This window comes from Dreissena polymorpha, chromosome 5 (assembly GCF_020536995.1).
Source record: "Dreissena polymorpha isolate Duluth1 chromosome 5, UMN_Dpol_1.0, whole genome shotgun sequence".
In the NCBI taxonomy this organism is placed as follows: domain Eukaryota; kingdom Metazoa; phylum Mollusca; class Bivalvia; order Myida; family Dreissenidae; genus Dreissena; species Dreissena polymorpha.
The window spans coordinates 9,674,976-9,696,971 of record NC_068359.1 but is presented as its reverse complement, the minus strand read 5'-3'; the positions used below and the strand labels follow the sequence as shown (position 1 = coordinate 9,696,971).

The 21,996-nt window shown below is 33.9% G+C and overlaps 2 long non-coding RNA genes across 4 annotated transcripts; both read right to left on the bottom strand.

The window, feature by feature from the left end:
* Positions 1–1,805: 1,805 nt before the first annotated feature.
* On the bottom strand, positions 1,806–19,946 carry LOC127832546 (uncharacterized). 3 transcript variants are annotated; one of them, XR_008026950.1, is made up of 4 exons: positions 19,880–19,946; positions 12,315–12,383; positions 3,294–3,429; positions 1,806–2,001 (listed from the first exon to the last, which is right to left on the bottom strand). It is a non-coding gene; the product is annotated as an uncharacterized LOC127832546 (long non-coding RNA). The 3 variants fall into 3 exon arrangements; XR_008026949.1 differs by lacking the exon at positions 12,315–12,383 and adding an exon at positions 8,001–8,069; XR_008026948.1 differs by lacking the exons at positions 3,294–3,429; positions 12,315–12,383; positions 19,880–19,946 and adding an exon at positions 2,716–3,007.
* Positions 19,947–21,071: 1,125 nt separating this feature from the next.
* LOC127881054 (uncharacterized) lies at positions 21,072–21,668 on the bottom strand. The gene is made up of 2 exons (XR_008049878.1): positions 21,503–21,668; positions 21,072–21,168 (listed from the first exon to the last, which is right to left on the bottom strand). It is a non-coding gene; the product is annotated as an uncharacterized LOC127881054 (long non-coding RNA).
* Between the last annotated feature and the right edge of the window lie 328 nt (positions 21,669–21,996).

Genomic DNA, 21,996 nt, shown 5'->3' with positions numbered 1-21,996 from the left:
TAAGGCCTATTTTGTGAAAACTTCAAAAATATTCTTGTCCATAACCATCCGGCCTAGGACTATCAAATTTGGTATATAGTGACATCTAATAGTCCTCTACCAAATTTGTTCAAATTTAATCCCTAGGGTAAAATTTGACCCTGCCCCGGGGGTCACAAAATTGAACATATGCTTATATAATGCCTATTTTGTGAAAACTTAAAAAAAATTCTTGTCCATAACCATTAGGCCTAAGGCTACACAATTTGGTATGTAGTGACATTGTATAGTCTTCACTTAGTTTGTTCAAATTATGCCCCAGGGGTCAAATTTGACCCTGCCCCGGGGGCCACAAAATCAATTATATGCTTATATAGTGCCTATTTTGTGAAAATTTTAAAACTCTTCTTGTCCTTTACCATAAGGCATAGGGCTACACAATTTGGTATGTAGTGACATGTAAAAGTTCTCTACCAAGTTTGTTCAAATTATTCCCCTTGGGTCAAATTTGACCCTGCCCGGGGTCACAAAACTGAACATACACTTATATGGGGCCTATTTTGTGAAAACTTTAAAAATCTTGTTGTCCATAACCATTGGGCCTAGGGCTACCAAATTTGTTATGTAGTGACATCTTATAAACCTCTACCAAATTTGTTCAAATAATGCCTCTGGGGTCAACTTTGACCCTGCCCCAGGAGGTCACAAAAATGAATAAACGCTTATAAAGTGCCTATTTTGTGAAATCTTAAAAATATTCTTGTCCTTAAATCTAGGACCTAGAGCTACCACATTTTGTATGAAGTGAGATAAAGTAGTCCTCTACAAAGATTGCTCAAATTATGCCCCTTGGGTTAAATTTGACCCAGCCCAGAAGGTCACAAAAGTGTACATGTGCTTAAATAGGGCCCATATTTAAGTATTTGCACATGCAGAGAAATTTGTTTCAGCCTTTTTGTTCAGCAGTGGAGCGATACAGGGCCATCATGGCCCTCTTGTTTAAATACTCAAAAAAATGAAGCCGTGTTCATGCTTGCATGAACACAGTTTGTAAATGCTGTCAGAATAATAAAATATGCAATTACTATAAATACAAATGCCAGGGAAAAGTGCTTTTTGTACTAAAAAATTCGAATGAATATTACAATAATACATTCTGAATACTTTGGTATGTAATTAACAGTTTTGTCTGAGAAAATCACTAAATTTTATATATTTATTCACATTCACATAAATCATATTTCAAAAACACATAATTACTTCAAATCCTTTCACACAATACTGAAAAAAATGCACAGTTTCTGATTGTTATTGATTCTTTATTAATTTATACATGTACCGTTTTTTAATCTTGATGCATCCTCAATTGTATTATGCACATCTTAATCTGTTTTAACAATTATAATATAAAGATTAAGGCTGACTCAGTAAAATAATAATCCATGATTTCTGCAGTACCTGCAGACAAACTAGGAATACTGCTCTGATATTATCTATCTATCTAATGGGATATTGATTTGGCTTCAATAGAAAAAAATCAAAGCATACACATGTATATAATGTATATATATATATATTAGTTATATTAGTTAAACTTAAATTGATTGACCATCGATAAAAAGATATAATTATATATGTATATATATATATACTTGTAAAACTAAAAATTAAATATGTATGTTTCTATTACATCATTTAGGACTTTTATTTTCAGACAAAGTAGAGTGAAGCTTAAAACAGTATCCAATTGTAACAGTCAATTTTGGGAAAATCAACCTTATAATTATTTTCTGTGTTGGTCAATGTCATAATTGGTATAAAATGTATATTGAACTGGAAGTTTTCTTTATTTTAAATGATAACATTTGCTTGGTCAGCCATAATTGTCACAATCAAGTGGTCTTTTTACACTGTAGTTTTCTCACTGACTATGGGTTTGTTCCGAGAATGAGCCACACAAAGTATCGTTGGGGAGATGAGTTGTCAATTTTATGTTTATCAGTCTTTCATAATCCAGTATACCTGTAAAAAAGTGAATTTGTAACTAATAATCACACAATATACGCAATTAAAATTGTATGCATTTAGATTTATTTAGTACTGCACATTAATCATTTTCCAAAAATATGTAGCAACATTATATTATATAATGCTGCAATACTAAAGTAATTTACTAATTAAAGGTCGCTGATGTGTAATGGATGTGGTGTCCACCTAATGATCTGGAGGTCACTGGTTTGATCCCCAGTGTGGGAGCATTCTTAAGAAATCTCCAAGAGACACCCAAGTACTGGTTCTAGACCCAGGAAACGAACTCAAGAGCATTTCACATACATGTATGTAGTTAGTACTTTAAATTTAATTTAAAAATTGGATAAAAATTAAAAACTGAAACCCTTATTAATACTTTTTATTTTGAATCAAGCAAATGTGGAAATTCATTAAAAATAATGAGAACAATTTAAAAATTCTACTTTAAAGTAATCATGATAATTTAGATTATTTTCAGAATATTTAATGATGATAATGATACAGTTATATATTACCTAAATGATAAAAATAAAACATGTAATGTTAATTTATGAAAAAAAAAACGTTTTAATTGTATCAATATCATGGTAATTACAACTAGGTACAGGCAATTAGATCAGAAACGTGCATTAATTATATTAATGATCAACCCAGACATCTGTAGTGATTTATGGTCACTATTTTGATTAACGTTCTATACATGACCTGTCATAAAAGGTATTTTTTAGCCAGTACTACAATCGGCAATGATAGTCTGTATTGCATACATATTCCACCGTCTATTATCGATTCGCTTCCTCAAACTGAACACATATTTAATGTTTACATCGCGAAACGTAATGCATCTAGTTTCACTTTCGGTTTGGTTGGTTTTGTAAACACCGTAATTTCATCTTAAAAATTGGATGATAGGGTGATTAAATAATAATGGAAAAGTAAATCACTTGGATAATAGGTCAAAATGCAACACAAATGAACGTTAATAGTGCTCTTAATATCAAAGTTTCGGTAATAAGTTTGGCGCTAGTTCAACGCGCATCGTATACAGCCTCATAACAATAGACTGACAACCTTATGGGTAGTAAAATACAAGGCAATATGGCGACCGTTAGCCACGAGGCCTATCTTACGGAGGAATCCGAGATAGCCGATGTATCACGATTGAGTTGTGGATGTGTACTTTGTGGTGCACACTCGTCTCTCAATTTTCTGCTTATCAAATGACAATTTAAAGAGATGTTGTTAATACTATGTAGAAGTGAATACGTTATTTTCATACGTACATTATCAAACATCCCCACCGTACCTTGTGTCGCAAGAGGCTTTCGTCTATCAAACATCCCCACCGTACCTTGTGTCGCAAGAGGCTTTCGTCTATCAAACATCCCCACCGTACCTTGTGTCGCAAGAGGCTTTCGTCTATCAAACCGAATCATAATAGGAGTGTTATTCATTGACAATTGGGAATAATTAAAGAAGTGCAAGACATTTTTGTGAATTTCACGCTATTGAAGTAATTATCTGTTATTGAACTTAAGCATTTGATTCAAAACAATCAAAATTCATCTGTTGTGTGTGTGAGTGTGTGATCAATTTTAAGAATGAAGTTTTGAGATTACTTTACTAATACTCTATTCTCATGTTTTGCACATGTTTCATGGTGTATTTGGTAATGACTGCTTCAGTTTTAGCCCGGGTTGTTTGCGGCCGTAACTGACAAAGATCACGGTTGCATATATTCCTTCAATATTTAAACAGCGGGGGAATGCACCTAATTTTATTCAAAACTCACAGCTATTGTTAAATGTGTGCCGTCGTTAAAAAAAATTGCCTATAACAATGTACACATTTGTTTTAAGAGGTATTTCAAATAAGGTTATTACTATTTCCCATCACGTAATACTATTCCTATATTTAAGGGCGGCAATATATTTCTGACCCATTCACAAATCCAACTCAGAAACAAGTGAGGTCGCCTAAATATTTTGACAAATAAATGCAAATGCTATTTTGTTGAGCTTACAAACACGCTGCAAAATGTACTTTATAAAGTCCAACCTGCCTATTATGACCACGCAAGGGATGTGATCGTTGTGGTCTTTGTACACAAGGGGTCTTTATTCGCAGGATCGAATTAAACGTTGCAAAATATGCTAGAAGGCTTTTAACAGGTACCTTATCTATGCATGTTCTCTTTTGTTTAAATGTTCGAATACTAATGCATGTATAACGCAACAAAGGATTGAAACAAATTATGGTTTTTATATTTATTAGTTCAATTTCCTTATATTTTATTATTTAGTTCAACTATAATATACGCGTACATGTTAAATGACTATTGGCCGTTATGTTCATGTAATTATGCAAAGAAAACAAAGTACAAAATGTACCAAACATAGCAATCATTTATACGTTAAAGCCACACACTTTGCCTCTGACCTTCACATGAAATACATATTAATCAATACATATAGATGCAATTTGAAAGTGTGCAAAATTGTCATAAAATCTATTCCCTAGTTAGCAAGTCATTTATTATTTTTCAAACGGTACCGCTTTTAAAACCGAAAGTAGGATTTCTATACGTATACGTCCATTTCGACAAACTCGATTATTTTAAGTTTTAAAGCGCAAAAAAACGGATTTCTACCTTGTTACCACCAGATATATTCTAATTGGCATAGATACAATATGTTTCTTATTTATACTTAAATCTACTATGTCAAATTAGTTGTGTAGCTTTAAGAACCTTCGATTGAAATCCATGACGGTTAAATTTAAATGACAATCTACTTATCTGTGCACTTTTCATCACGGAGAAATTTAAGAAAGGAATCAATTTCAAAATGTGTGTATGTTATTTGCATCGTAAATGTTACGAAACCACTCATGTCCTTAATGAGTTGATGTAAGTACCAAACATATCGGTATTTCGACAATTAGTACATAAAATTCTCACATTTGACAAAATGTTGAATGCATAAAAGAAGCAGACAATTACCAATAAGAAATGTGTGTTAAAAATCTCCATAACGACCGACGCTGTTAGTGAAAATTGTGGAAATATTGTCTGTTTTGATTAAAGTGGTCTGTGTTGGCTATCAATAAAGACCCCTTATGTAACCCTAATGGCGGTCGCTGACAAAAAAAATAAAGCTGATGTTAAAGTAAACATTAATGCGCATTTTTTTTAAACGAAACAAAAATATGTATTTATAAAAGATCGTTTAATGTTTTAGCAACATTCTATATAATATGTATTTGACTTATTTTCATATTAACACGATTGTTGGTCGATTTAAACGCATATATTTCAATATTAAGCTTAAATTTATACGCATTGAAATTGATTATATGTTGTTTGTATATTAAGAGCGGAGACTTAGTCCAAGTAAATGGAGTGGTAGAGATTAAAACGAGTTATTTTCATATATATGCATATAATCACCAAAATGGAAGGAATTAATTAAACGTATACCGTAAGAAACACGAGGCTAGACATTTTACTACCGCTTGATGCAATTGTTATCGACATGCAAAGTTGTAGCTATATTTAATAATTCATATCTTAAATTGACAGCTGTTAGAGACAACCGGGTTCTATCATCCGACGAAAATGAATGCAAGTGATGCCATAACGAATCTCTCCTCACAACCCAGAACCGCCAACACAAATATCATTCAATACGCTCTGAGCACCTGGGTCTCAGGAACAATCGGCATCTGTATAGTGTCCTTGAATATCGTGGTTTAAGCATATGTTATTCGCCACGGGATGGGAGAGAGAACTCTTTAATCAGCTTATTTGCATTAACAGATTGTATTTCTGGCGTGTACCTTATTTTCGTTTCGGCGATTCTCGTTAATAACAGAGCTACAACGATAGCGTGTGCAGTTGCGGTGATGATATTGGTGACAATGAATTGTATCTCCAAAATAAACATATTTACAATTAGCATTATGCGCTATTATAGTGCGAGGAAAGCATTATACGCCGTTGGATACATAATGGCACGAAGTAAGCTACTGATTGGGTTGAATCTTTGGATAGGCGTTATGGTCCTTGTCTACAGCATCTTCACCATGGAGGTCCGCTATCCTCCACGTGACGATTTGTGTTACATGGCTAATGTCCTCGAACTAAACTCATAAAAACTGTCATGACAATCATATCCATTTCAAATGTATCTTGTTTGCTTGGCTCAGATATAGTAAATATTCTGGCCTTCGTTTCCCTGAACAAAGCATTGCGCACGGTCCAACCTTCGAATGACCCAGTGCAACGTGAGGCGAGCGGCGAGACCTATCAGGTACACAATGCCATCTTTCGCACGCTCATCATTGTTCTCATCATGTACCACCTATCAGTTACCACGATCACAATTGACAGTATCTTTTCTTCATTGACCAAGAAAGCCATTCCAAATATTGTGGCAAGGATTCTAGGTTAAGCGTCTTATCTGAATGCGCTGACCAGCCCAGTTATAATTATGTCTCGCAATGCAAAAATCAAGCGGTCCATTGTAGACGATGTTCAAAACTTGAAAAGAGCATTATGCTATCGCGCGTCAGCAAAATTGGATGGTAAAATTAGCAGATTCACGTTGGTAAGGAATCGATTTGCATTGTTAAAATGTATTGTGAAATGTCTTACACAACGGATTTTCTTGCGTGTTCATTCTATGTTTTTCCTGCCCGGTTGCATGTTTATTTATTAGTTAACGTCGTCATTGTATTTACAAAAGCACCTTACATGTGTGGTTCTTTATTTCATATTATACCGATTGTCATGAGCTGATCGGATCGTTGTATTACCGGTAAATAATTATTGGGTCTGAAAGATTGTTATTAAGGAGATATTTAGCTGAATCTTGTATTACCTACGTTTATTTCGCTGAATCTTGTATTAAAGGGGCCGTCAAACAGATAAAGCGTCGTGTCGATGCGATTCGATATTTTGGGAATCTACGAGAATTGCTTATATAGGTAAACAATACATCCGCTCTAAAAGTGAGCGTGGGTGGTCGAGTGGTCTCAGCGGGAGTCTTTTTACTCCAGGAATCCAGGGGTCATTGGTTCGAGCCCTGTTGAGGGTTACTTTTTCCCTTTTTATTAAATTGTATTCTTGTGTTGTTTTTTTACTGATGATTTATAGTTCAAATGTTAAAATTAATTTATCAATATAAAGCATTCAAAGCATTTAATGACAAGCTTCAATACATGCCAAAATCTGTTGGACGGCCCCTTTAACTACGTTACATTGTGCATCATTTAGTTGCAGAACTGTTACTATGGTAAGTTAAACCGTTGACTGATTATATTGTACATACTTTTGATTGACATTAACCATTTAATACTGTATATTTTAGTTACACTGCGTTGAAACTAATGCAGATTTTAAAAATGTTTATAGGTTTTGTGTTGGTGTTTTTCTTGGTCGAGGTAATGTAATTCATTAGGTTTCAACCCACTATGCTTTGATTCTTCGGTTACTCTGTAACTTTATGTACTTTTCCTCCAAATGTTTATTTGGTTAAATGGAAAACACAAAGTCGTGGGTTCTTCTTTACTTATTTATTTTCAGTTCAGTGTTATATAAATATAAATTAATTCAGGAATACAATCATTCTGATCCGAAGAAGGAATCAATAACGTCTTGCAAATAAACAATAACAAACATATAACACATTATTATAAATATTGATGTTTTGCTGTAAAATCATATGGTATATATGAAAAGTATTTATAACAGCAAATATAACAACAATATATAGATAAATATATTAACAAATGATGAAACAATCATTTGACGCATTAGTACTAATTACAACATAATATTAATTACAGAATATAATATATTTCCATTAAAAATAATGTTGTGGCGACCAGACCGACTGACTGACCTAGACATACAAATACATATCTCAAAACACAAATACATATGTGAAACACAAACATACATATACACAGTTCAACACACATTTACTCACAAATTTATGGAATCTGGCGTCGCAGCGCTTCTTCTGAATCCGTGTCCGCAAGTGATGTTACTCTGCAAGCTGTTAAAAAGTGCACACATATTAATAAAGGAAAACGTGATTTTAAATAGAAACCATCTTGAACCATAGAAGAATTACTAATCTCATAAATGCGTTAAATTACTGATCTTAAATAAATCTTTATGACAGTTGACAAGCATGTGCAACAGCATTACAATCAGTAATTACTTATTTACACATTTGTACATACCTATTGTATAATGATACCTAATAATTTAAAGAAGTTTAAAGTTGACAGATGTTCACTAGTCTCTTGACATATTTGTTCTGGCGCGCGAGCTCGTGAAACAATACCGTACATTACACAAAAGACATAACCACATAAAACAGGTTACATACAACTATACTAAAATTTTGATGTGAAATCCACCCTGTCACATACTCCCCCTGTCCGTTAAATGACGTCTCGTCATTTAGTCAAACAATAAATATAACTACAATCTCCATCAAAGATACCGTTGTATTCAACCAGTATGTCAAATAACCATTCTAGAATAACCAAACTGTCATTCAAAAATAAAAACGCCTATATTCGGCCCCCTTTGACAAAAGATCGTGTCCTCACGATACTAAACCTACTGTCATTAGTATAGGAATGTCCTTTGTCAATGGCTATATATTCACAACACAGCCCATTTAACATTCAACTTAGACAAATCTCAGGGCCCACATTGACTACTAAAAGATGATAAAATAAAAGGTATATACATTTACATTTATGACATCATACTTACCTTGCTCACTAAATCGGTCTAATTGTACTGCCCATTTAAGATAAATAATGTTACATACTTACCTGTTCCTTGCGTTCAATCAATGAACATGTCATGTCTCTTTGCTATCCATGTACAATACTTATACTTAGTACAACATCTATTTCATTTAAATAGATATACCATACACAATATAATGTAAATAAATTCTCAAAAAATGTCACATAGATGTACTAGTAAAAACATAAATAAAACATAGAAAAATATTATATGACTTCATATAATTGCTCACTGCATAACGGCTTTCACTATGCTATTTACAACATCCGAATCAAGTTCATCTAATACACCTGAAGATACCATTACTTCTAATGCATGAACCTTGTAGTTTCTTGGTCTTAAAACCATTTGACTTATCTGATAATCACGATATCTAACTGGTGGCTTTTTAATCCTTGTAGACTTTCGTGGTAAAGGCTTAGGCTGAGCCTGTATTTCACTTTCCATCATCTGTTCAATATCATCTGTACCCAGTCCTGCATGTACATCTACTTGTACTTCACTAGCACTACCTCTATTCTCCAATGCTTCTCTATGATTTGCTATACTATCTACTAAAGGCTGAACCTGGTTGTCTGTCTGACTACCTTGACCTTGAAAATTCGTACTGGTACCGCTTTTCAAACTAACTCTAGGTTTTGGTTTAGGATGCGCATCCTGGTGTTTATTTAAACTACCTAGACAAGATTTCTTTGCCTCATACTTATGGGCTTTTCTACTATCATGTGTACAAAGTACACAATCATCATCATCATCATCGTCATCATCATCATCTTCATCATCTCTATTTCCTTGATCACATTCTTTAACATGACCATTACTATCACATACCTTATCCGTGACGTCACTATCTACTTTGTTTTCCACTAACATATCTATATCTCCCCCATCTACTTTCTGACTATCCTTTGGAACTGCTTTGACATGTCCATCTACTAGTCCAGAAATATCCTCTACATTCACATATTGTCTTCTGTCACCACCATGTTATATTGGGTACAAATGATTACGATGTATAGTACGTTCCATTCCAGCCTGTGACCTAATCCTGTACACAGGAATATCCTCCCTTGGCTGTTCAATTACTGTGTAAGTGTCCATTTCAAACTTGTCTGCTATTTTGTGCTTATTTTCGTGAAACAGAGTCTTTAATAAAACTTTGTCTCCAACAAACAGTTCAGCTGCTTTAGCTTTCTTGTCATACTCAGATTTTTGCTTATCTCTTGCAGTATCTGCATACTGTTTTGTCACTTCATGTGAGTGCTTTAACATATTTCTCAACTGATCTAAATACTCCTTAGATGTCTGATTTGTCTTACTGTCGATATCAACAGCTTCAAATAATGAATCAATTGGTAGTTTAGGCGTTCTTCCGAACATCAACTCAAAAGGCGACACTTTAGTGCTTTCATGTTGGGTACAATTGTAAGCGTAAACCAAAGATGGAATATGCGCTTTCCAATTTGGCTTCTTATCAGGATCCAGTGTACCAAGCATGTTAAGTAATGTTCGGTTCCACCGTTCTGTGTAACCATTACCCATTGGGTGGTATGGTGTTGTTCTTGATTTCTTTATCCCCATCAAATTACATAATTCCTTTATCAAATCTGATTCAAAGTTAGCCCCTTGATCAGTGTGAAGTGTTGTAGGGATACCATAATTAACAATAAAATTATTATAAAACGCTTCAGCTGTTGTTTTTGCTGTTTGATTGCGCGTTGGAATAGCCAATGCATATTTTGTGAAGTGGTCTGTGATAACCAATATAACTATATCCTTTTGAAGGTTCTAATGTGAGATAATCCATAGACACTAATTCTAATGGATATGTTGTCACAATGTTTACAAGTTCACTTCTGATGTTTGTGGATGTTTTTCTTCTGAGGCATCTGTCACACTTTGAGACCCAAGCTTCCACATCTGATGTCATGTTTGGCCAGTAATATCTCTCTTTTAATAAAGACAATGTCCTGTCTCTCCCTGGATGACCAATCTGATCATGTAATCCTAGTAACACATCTTTTCTAAATATAGATGGTAAAACCAACTGTCTCAATGTTTTTTCATTATCTTTAATTTCCTTATACAGTATTCCTCTTATCATTTTGAAATTATTAAATTGTTTTCTCATACATTTGTCCTCTTTTGTGTTGTATTGATGAATGTTTGGCAAAACCTGATCAATAACTGCTCTTCTCCACCTTTCAATTAACCAATCATTTCTCTGAGCAGTTCTTATCTGCCTCATTTCAACTTGTGCCATGGGCTGGCCAGGCATATCAGTAGCCTCCACTATGTTCACATTACATGTGATTGTCTCAATGTATGGTGGTTTGTCAGTAGAACCACAAATGGCTTTGACTGTGAGATCATCAATTTTAATGACTTCTTCTGAGTTTCTATCTTTGATACGTTCATGTGGGTATCTACTCATTCCATCTGCATCTGCATTTCTCAATCCTGGTCTATATTGTATTTCAAAATTAAATTCTCCCAATGCTGATGCCCATCTCTGACCGGTAGCGTCCAATTTGGCAGAAGTAAGAACATAAGAAAGTGGGTTGTTGTCGGTATAAACTAGGAAATGTTGTATTGCTAAATAATCTTTAAGCTTTTCTGTAACTGACCATTTGAGTGCTAGAAATTCCAACCTAAAGGCCGAGTAATTCTTTTCTGATCTGGTCAATGACAAGCTTCAATACATGCCAAAATCTGTTGGACGGCCCCTTTAACTACGTTACATTGTGCATCATTTAGTTGCAGAACTGTTACTATGGTAAGTTAAACCGTTGACTGATTATATTGTACATACTTTTGATTGACATTAACCATTTAATACTGTATATTTTAGTTACACTGCGTTGAAACTAATGCAGATTTTAAAAATGTTTATAGGTTTTGTGTTGGTGTTTTTCTTGGTCGAGGTAATGTAATTCATTAGGTTTCAACCCACTATGCTTTGATTCTTCGGTTACTCTGTAACTTTATGTACTTTTCCTCCAAATGTTTATTTGGTTAAATGGAAAACACAAAGTCGTGGGTTCTTCTTTACTTATTTATTTTCAGTTCAGTGTTATATAAATATAAATTAATTCAGGAATACAATCATTCTGATCCGAAGAAGGAATCAATAACGTCTTGCAAATAAACAATAACAAACATATAACACATTATTATAAATATTGATGTTTTGCTGTAAAATCATATGGTATATATGAAAAGTATTTATAACAGCAAATATAACAACAATATATAGATAAATATATTAACAAATGATGAAACAATCATTTGACGCATTAGTACTAATTACAACATAATATTAATTACAGAATATAATATATTTCCATTAAAAATAATGTTGTGGCGACCAGACCGACTGACTGACCTAGACATACAAATACATATCTCAAAACACAAATACATATGTGAAACACAAACATACATATACACAGTTCAACACACATTTACTCACAAATTTATGGAATCTGGCGTCGCAGCGCTTCTTCTGAATCCGTGTCCGCAAGTGATGTTACTCTGCAAGCTGTTAAAAAGTGCACACATATTAATAAAGGAAAACGTGATTTTAAATAGAAACCATCTTGAACCATAGAAGAATTACTAATCTCATAAATGCGTTAAATTACTGATCTTAAATAAATCTTTATGACAGTTGACAAGCATGTGCAACAGCATTACAATCAGTAATTACTTATTTACACATTTGTACATACCTATTGTATAATGATACCTAATAATTTAAAGAAGTTTAAAGTTGACAGATGTTCACTAGTCTCTTGACATATTTGTTCTGGCGCGCGAGCTCGTGAAACAATACCGTACATTACACAAAAGACATAACCACATAAAACAGGTTACATACAACTATACTAAAATTTTGATGTGAAATCCACCCTGTCACATACTCCCCCTGTCCGTTAAATGACGTCTCGTCATTTAGTCAAACAATAAATATAACTACAATCTCCATCAAAGATACCGTTGTATTCAACCAGTATGTCAAATAACCATTCTAGAATAACCAAACTGTCATTCAAAAATAAAAACGCCTATATTCGGCCCCCTTTGACAAAAGATCGTGTCCTCACGATACTAAACCTACTGTCATTAGTATAGGAATGTCCTTTGTCAATGGCTATATATTCACAACACAGCCCATTTAACATTCAACTTAGACAAATCTCAGGGCCCACATTGACTACTAAAAGATGATAAAATAAAAGGTATATACATTTACATTTATGACATCATACTTACCTTGCTCACTAAATCGGTCTAATTGTACTGCCCATTTAAGATAAATAATGTTACATACTTACCTGTTCCTTGCGTTCAATCAATGAACATGTCATGTCTCTTTGCTATCCATGTACAATACTTATACTTAGTACAACATCTATTTCATTTAAATAGATATACCATACACAATATAATGTAAATAAATTCTCAAAAAATGTCACATAGATGTACTAGTAAAAACATAAATAAAACATAGAAAAATATTATATGACTTCATATAATTGCTCACTGCATAACGGCTTTCACTATGCTATTTACAACATCCGAATCAAGTTCATCTAATACACCTGAAGATACCATTACTTCTAATGCATGAACCTTGTAGTTTCTTGGTCTTAAAACCATTTGACTTATCTGATAATCACGATATCTAACTGGTGGCTTTTTAATCCTTGTAGACTTTCGTGGTAAAGGCTTAGGCTGAGCCTGTATTTCACTTTCCATCATCTGTTCAATATCATCTGTACCCAGTCCTGCATGTACATCTACTTGTACTTCACTAGCACTACCTCTATTCTCCAATGCTTCTCTATGATTTGCTATACTATCTACTAAAGGCTGAACCTGGTTGTCTGTCTGACTACCTTGACCTTGAAAATTCGTACTGGTACCGCTTTTCAAACTAACTCTAGGTTTTGGTTTAGGATGCGCATCCTGGTGTTTATTTAAACTACCTAGACAAGATTTCTTTGCCTCATACTTATGGGCTTTTCTACTATCATGTGTACAAAGTACACAATCATCATCATCATCATCGTCATCATCATCATCTTCATCATCTCTATTTCCTTGATCACATTCTTTAACATGACCATTACTATCACATACCTTATCCGTGACGTCACTATCTACTTTGTTTTCCACTAACATATCTATATCTCCCCCATCTACTTTCTGACTATCCTTTGGAACTGCTTTGACATGTCCATCTACTAGTCCAGAAATATCCTCTACATTCACATATTGTCTTCTGTCACCACCATGTTATATTGGGTACAAATGATTACGATGTATAGTACGTTCCATTCCAGCCTGTGACCTAATCCTGTACACAGGAATATCCTCCCTTGGCTGTTCAATTACTGTGTAAGTGTCCATTTCAAACTTGTCTGCTATTTTGTGCTTATTTTCGTGAAACAGAGTCTTTAATAAAACTTTGTCTCCAACAAACAGTTCAGCTGCTTTAGCTTTCTTGTCATACTCAGATTTTTGCTTATCTCTTGCAGTATCTGCATACTGTTTTGTCACTTCATGTGAGTGCTTTAACATATTTCTCAACTGATCTAAATACTCCTTAGATGTCTGATTTGTCTTACTGTCGATATCAACAGCTTCAAATAATGAATCAATTGGTAGTTTAGGCGTTCTTCCGAACATCAACTCAAAAGGCGACACTTTAGTGCTTTCATGTTGGGTACAATTGTAAGCGTAAACCAAAGATGGAATATGCGCTTTCCAATTTGGCTTCTTATCAGGATCCAGTGTACCAAGCATGTTAAGTAATGTTCGGTTCCACCGTTCTGTGTAACCATTACCCATTGGGTGGTATGGTGTTGTTCTTGATTTCTTTATCCCCATCAAATTACATAATTCCTTTATCAAATCTGATTCAAAGTTAGCCCCTTGATCAGTGTGAAGTGTTGTAGGGATACCATAATTAACAATAAAATTATTATAAAACGCTTCAGCTGTTGTTTTTGCTGTTTGATTGCGCGTTGGAATAGCCAATGCATATTTTGTGAAGTGGTCTGTGATAACCAATATAACTATATCCTTTTGAAGGTTCTAATGTGAGATAATCCATAGACACTAATTCTAATGGATATGTTGTCACAATGTTTACAAGTTCACTTCTGATGTTTGTGGATGTTTTTCTTCTGAGGCATCTGTCACACTTTGAGACCCAAGCTTCCACATCTGATGTCATGTTTGGCCAGTAATATCTCTCTTTTAATAAAGACAATGTCCTGTCTCTCCCTGGATGACCAATCTGATCATGTAATCCTAGTAACACATCTTTTCTAAATATAGATGGTAAAACCAACTGTCTCAATGTTTTTTCATTATCTTTAATTTCCTTATACAGTATTCCTCTTATCATTTTGAAATTATTAAATTGTTTTCTCATACATTTGTCCTCTTTTGTGTTGTATTGATGAATGTTTGGCAAAACCTGATCAATAACTGCTCTTCTCCACCTTTCAATTAACCAATCATTTCTCTGAGCAGTTCTTATCTGCCTCATTTCAACTTGTGCCATGGGCTGGCCAGGCATATCAGTAGCCTCCACTATGTTCACATTACATGTGATTGTCTCAATGTATGGTGGTTTGTCAGTAGAACCACAAATGGCTTTGACTGTGAGATCATCAATTTTAATGACTTCTTCTGAGTTTCTATCTTTGATACGTTCATGTGGGTATCTACTCATTCCATCTGCATCTGCATTTCTCAATCCTGGTCTATATTGTATTTCAAAATTAAATTCTCCCAATGCTGATGCCCATCTCTGACCGGTAGCGTCCAATTTGGCAGAAGTAAGAACATAAGAAAGTGGGTTGTTGTCGGTATAAACTAGGAAATGTTGTATTGCTAAATAATCTTTAAGCTTTTCTGTAACTGACCATTTGAGTGCTAGAAATTCCAACCTAAAGGCCGAGTAATTCTTTTCTGATCTGGTCAATGACCTGCTTGCAAAGGCAATAACTTTACCATCTTGGTACAACACAGCTCCAAGTCCTGTTCCACTAGCATCAGTGTGCAACTCAAATTTCTTAGAAAAGTCAGGATAAGCTAAAATTGGTGGTGAACTTAATACTATTTTGAAATTATCAAAAATATTTTGTTCAGTTTCAGTCCATGTCCCTGTTTTCTACATTTTCTTTTAGCCTTTCTTAATTGATGATGGAGGTAATAAATCACTTAATGGTTTGGTTATCTTTGAAAAGTCTTTTATAAATCTTCGATAGTAACCGGCGAATGCAATAAAAGATCTCAACGCATCTGCGTTCCGAGGAGTAGGCCAGTTCTTTATCTTCTCTATCTTTGCAGGGTCTGTCTCAATGCCTTTACTGCTGACTACATGACCAAGAAAATGTACTTTAGTTTGAAAGAAATGACACTTGTCTGCTGCGAATTTCAAATTTCATTCTGCTAGTCTGGTCAAAACTTGATCAAGACGTTGAATATGTTGTTCATATGTATCTGAAAAAATTATCAAATCATCCAAATAAATTATACAGATCTTCATGTTTAAATCTCCAAGACATTCCTCCATAAGCCTCTGATACGTAGCTGGACTATTTGAAAGACCAAAAGGCATCTTGTTATACTCATAGAAACCTAATGGTCCTACTGTGAAAGCTGTCCTCTCTTTATGCTGTTCTTCTATTTCTACCTGGTGGTAGCCAGACTTCATGTCTATAATTGAAAAATACTTGGCACCATTTAATACATCAAACACCTCTTCTATTCTAGGAAGTGCATAGGCATCTTTCACTGAAATATTATTAAACTGCCTATAATCAACACACATCCGCAAAGAACCATTCTTTTTCTGACAAGTACTACATTAGAACTATATGGTGACTTTGATTTTCTTATGATGCCAGCTGATAATAACTGTTCAAGATGATTCCTTATCTCATCAACCATCCCTGGTGGTATGCGTCTGTGTCTCTGCTTAAAAGGTGTATTATCAATCAAATCAATCCTATGTTTGATTAAGTTACATTTTCCAATATCCTCTTCATTTTTAGAAAATACATCAACATGTGATAGTAATAAATTCTTAATTTCTTGTAATTGTTCCTCATTCAACTGTTTACTTTCATCAATTTTTAAATTGTTAATTAAATTTGTTTCTGTCTTTTTTTTCTTCATTCAAAACATCATCTGCAATAACTACAGGCTGCAGTTCACAAATAATAGTTTTTGGTGCAATCACCACGCTGTTGGTAGTCAAGTTTGAGACATTGACGATTATATGTCCATTTTTCCCATAACTGTAGTTCACAAGTCCTGGAGTGATATCCACAAAATCAGGTAATCCACTTTCAGTACTATCAGATGTCATAGCAGGTGTTGTTTGCAAATCAAGTTCCTTGTCTGTGTAACAATATATATCCTTCGACTCATTTGGTCCTAAAATAATTTTTGAAGTTCCAGCTGATTTTAATAAAGCAATTCTGTTATTATTTCGTTGAAGTTTCTTGTCTCTTAGATGCATACACCTGAAAGCCAAAAACGAAGGTGTGTGAAGCTTAGCTTTTTGTAAAAATTGATGTCCAAATGTTTCTTTGCATTCATGTAAGAGTTCGACAAGTATATTTGTCCCTAATATTATTGGAGTTTTCAAAGAGTATTTGGTATCTGCTGTTACCAAAAACAAACAGCTAATAGGCTTTGCCTCTGGTAGGCCATCAATGACCTTCAACTCTGCTTCAATGTATCCAATGTATGGAAGCTGTTCTCCATCGGCACATTCAATATTTAAAATACTGTCTAAAGATTTCAATTCATTTTTTAAATTTTCTTTCCAAAATGATTCTGCTATCACGCTGACACAACTACCGCTATCCAATAAAGCCTTCGTATTTACATCATTTACTAGCACATTTACTTCATTTATCTCTCCCACTAATTTTGGGTCTTGTTTTACCTTAGTGCCCCCAATTGACCCTACCTTGCAGGCACTTATACTTTTGGGCATTCATTTTGCATATGACCCTTTTCATTACAACGATAGCAAGTTGGCGTGAATGTTCTAGAAGCAACCGGCCTTCGTGGTTGATATCTTAAATTTCCTCGACCCTGTCCCCTGTATGGTACATCACCTCTACCTCCTCCTCTGTTAAAGTTGTTTCCTCCTCCTCGGTTAAAGTTGTTTCTCCCGCCTGGATTGAAGTTGTAGCGTAATGGCTGATGTTGTCCTGCATATTGTTGATACGTTGGTTGTTGTGCATTTTGTCTCAATTCTTCTTTAAGTTGAATTCTTTCTTTTTCCAGGATATCTATTCTTGAGTTGAGTTTCCCTAATAAAGATTTAACATCTTCCATATCTGTCTGTTTTCTTTCTTCAATGTTTACATCAGCATTGCATTTTTTCTGTTCTGGTTTTTCAGTTTTAATTTCCTGTTCAATCTTCCTCAATTCTATTTTAAATTTATCATAATCACTTATGATGTCAAATTTGTAAGCTGCTCTTTGTTTCATTTCTTTCTTAAGACCTTGATAAACAACACTCTTCAAGCTATCTTCATCTCCCATCTGTATGCCTCCTAGCTTTATTGCCTGTGTGTAAATTTCTTCCACTCTTGAAGTATATCCAGCTATGCTTTCACTGTCTAGTTGTTGACTGGCATAAAATTTCCTTAGAATTGTTTCCTTGGTATCTACTGCTCCAAATGTACTTTCGAATTTCTGGATTACTTTCTGTACACTAGCCTTTGGATCTTTGGAGCCTAATCTTCGCGGGATGTCTCCCGCTGTGCCCATCAGTGCTCTTCTGAGTCCTAACAAGATCTGTTCTTCACTGAATATCTGTTCAACTATCAATGATTCCAGCTCAAACTTAAAAGTAGGCCATGGGACCTCTCCCTTTCCCTCATCTCCATAAAACTTTGAAAGTTTAGGGAAATGGTATGATGTCAGGTGATGTTTCTGTTTTACTTCATCTTTCTCCTCTGATATTGTACTTGGGTTCCAATGTTCATCTTCATAAACAGGGTTGTCTTCTTCCATCATTAACTTGAGCACTTGTTCCTTATTCACTTTTGGATTCTTTAATTTCATAGCATGAAATGCATCCAACAACAATTTGTCTACTTCTGAGATGGTTGTTGTTATCTGTTCCTCACCAACAGTCTCAATTTCTTCAAATGTACTTTTCTTTGAAGCCATTATTCTCAAATGGAATTACTCACACAAGTTATAAACACTATGTCAAAATGTTTTCACAATAAAGCGTCAATCACTAAATGTCACCAAAAATAATCACTTTCTTAACTGTCACACATACATAACTAGTGTCACTTAGAGTCAATGTCTTTCACTTTAGATATTCACATAATTTTGTCAGCGTTTCACATCACTGTCTATAAATGTGTATTAAACATTTCAATTACACATTATAAAATACAAACACAACACAATATATAAAACACTGTCGGTATGCAAACACATGTAAAAAAATATGAGATTTCAATTAAATTAAAAATTGTCAAAATCTATTTTCTGTCAACACCAGTAAATTTAATTTATTATTAATTAATCAAAATATTATTCAAAACATAAACAAGTACCAAATGCAGTCCATAAATTAATTAAATTGTTTACTGTAAACAGAAACTAGTGTCAGTAAAGTTGTAATTAGTTTTCAACTCAATTTAAAAATAGTTCAATTAATAATTATCATTCAAGAAACCGAAGCCTCTACTTATCTAATATAACTATGACAACTCTATACTAAATACACATTCACTGTCAATGTACATGTACCAAGCAACAACCTTTACACAAAAACAAAACAGTTTTATCAGTTATCAGTCTATACACAACACAATACTGACCTGTAAATTTCAGCAAAGTTGATCGCATATGTCGTCTGCAATTTAATTACCTACCTTATGACGAATGTTCTTTTACACCAGGCAGTGTGAAGTTAAACTATTATTGAATGTTATTATACCTATAATTTATTAATTATTAACGCATAAATACCTTAAAACAATGTTTGTTTATAACCACTTCATAATTCGATGCACGAATGTACTTTTCCTATTTAAACCGGAACCAGTTTAAGACAAGTTATTTATAGACCGGTAATTCCCAAAAGGTCACAGTCTCTTCAGTCAGTCAACCAATGAAATCGCTAGAAACTTGGCGGGCTAATTAATATGCAAAAATAGTCCTGTCAGGTGGAATCCCAAAGAAAATCGCTACACCAGACTAAAAATAGTTCTACTTAAAAAATTAATAACTTTAAAAAAATCTATGAAAATTTAACTAGAGTTTTGCAAACATATTGTACAATACCAGCGTCAAATATTTGCAATGAAATATTTACTTTTTCTCAACTTATAATCATTTATCAAATATGTAAACAGTCATGTATAATGAACACTAGTGCACATGCCCCAATTCTGGAATTTGATGTTTTGGTTCTGTAAAATTGTTCAAGACAGCTTCATATGTTGATAGGATAGTCTTTTTTTCTTTTTTTTTTAGAGCTTACACCAATTGTTAGTGCAATGGGATTATTAAATAATATGGAATGTTAATAAATTAACCACACCCAGAAAGGATAATTAACTTACTTGTGCAGTGATTACAGATTTGACAAAAGGATAACATTAATAAAATAATCAATAAAAGTGTGTTTAATGTACCAATTATGCTCAATATCAAACAATAGGTACTCACAAATACCCGAAACAGCAGTCGGTCAGCCACTTGTTATTAAAACACAATTGTCGCACAATTATTTCCAAGTCCACACTGTTCCTCTGTTAACCTCAAAATGTCACAATGTCATCTCAGTGTCACATTATAGTTTATTCCTCCGTATTCTCGTCCTTGATACCCTGTTTGGCTTGTCCTAACGTACTGGAATGCTGCTCCGTGTTCTCGTCCTCGATACCCCGTTTTTCTGGTCCTAACGTAATGGAATGCTGCTCCCCAAACGATCACCTGCCACGGTGCGTTGAACCCTCCAGCAGGATTCTTCAGACTGGTTTGAAGTCTCAGATAAAGTTCAAAATGTTCCTGAGCAATATCCAAATTACTTATAATATTGACTTAAACTTTTAATTAAAAAAACACTGAATGTCACAACCCGTTGGGCGCCATTGTAACTTTATGTACTTTTCCTCCAAATGTTTATTTGGTTAAATGGAAAACACAAAGTCGTGGGTTCTTCTTTACTTATTTCTTTTCAGTTCAGTGTTATATAAATATAAATTAATTCAGGAATACAATCATTCTGATCCGAAGAAGGAATCAATAACGTCCTGCAAATAAACAATAACAAACATATAACACATTATTATAAATATTGATGTTTTGCTGTAAAATCATATGATATATATGAAAAGTATTTATAACAGCAAATATAACAACAATATATAGATAAATATATTAACAAATGATGAAACAATCATTTGACGCATTAGTACTAATTACAACATAAGATTAATTACAGAATATAATATCTTTCCATTAAAAATAATGTTGTGGCGACCAGACCGACTGACTGACCTAGACATACAAATACATATCTCAAAACACAAATACATATGTGAAACACATACATACATATACACAGTTCAACACACATTTACTCACAAATTTATGGAATCTGGCGTCGCAGCGCTTCTTCTGAATCCGTGTCCGCAAGTGATGTTACTCTGCAAGCTGTTAAAAAGTGCACACATATTAATAAAGGAAAACGTGATTTTAAATAGAAACCATCTTGAACCATAGAAGAATTACTAATCTCATAAATGCGTTAAATTACTGATCTTAAATAAATCTTTATGACAGTTGACAAGCATGTGCAACAGCATTACAATCAGTAATGACTTATTTACACATTTGTACATACCTATTGTATAATGATACCTAATAATTTAAAGAAGTTTAAAGTTGACAGATGTTCACTAGTCTCTTGACATATTTGTTCTGGCGCGCGAGCTCGTGAAACAATACCGTACATTACACAAAATACATAACCACATAAAACAGGTTACATACAACTATACTAAAATTTTGATGTGAAATCCACCCTGTCACAACTCTATTTGTAATCTTTGTTATATTGTTTTGTTTGTAGTAAATGC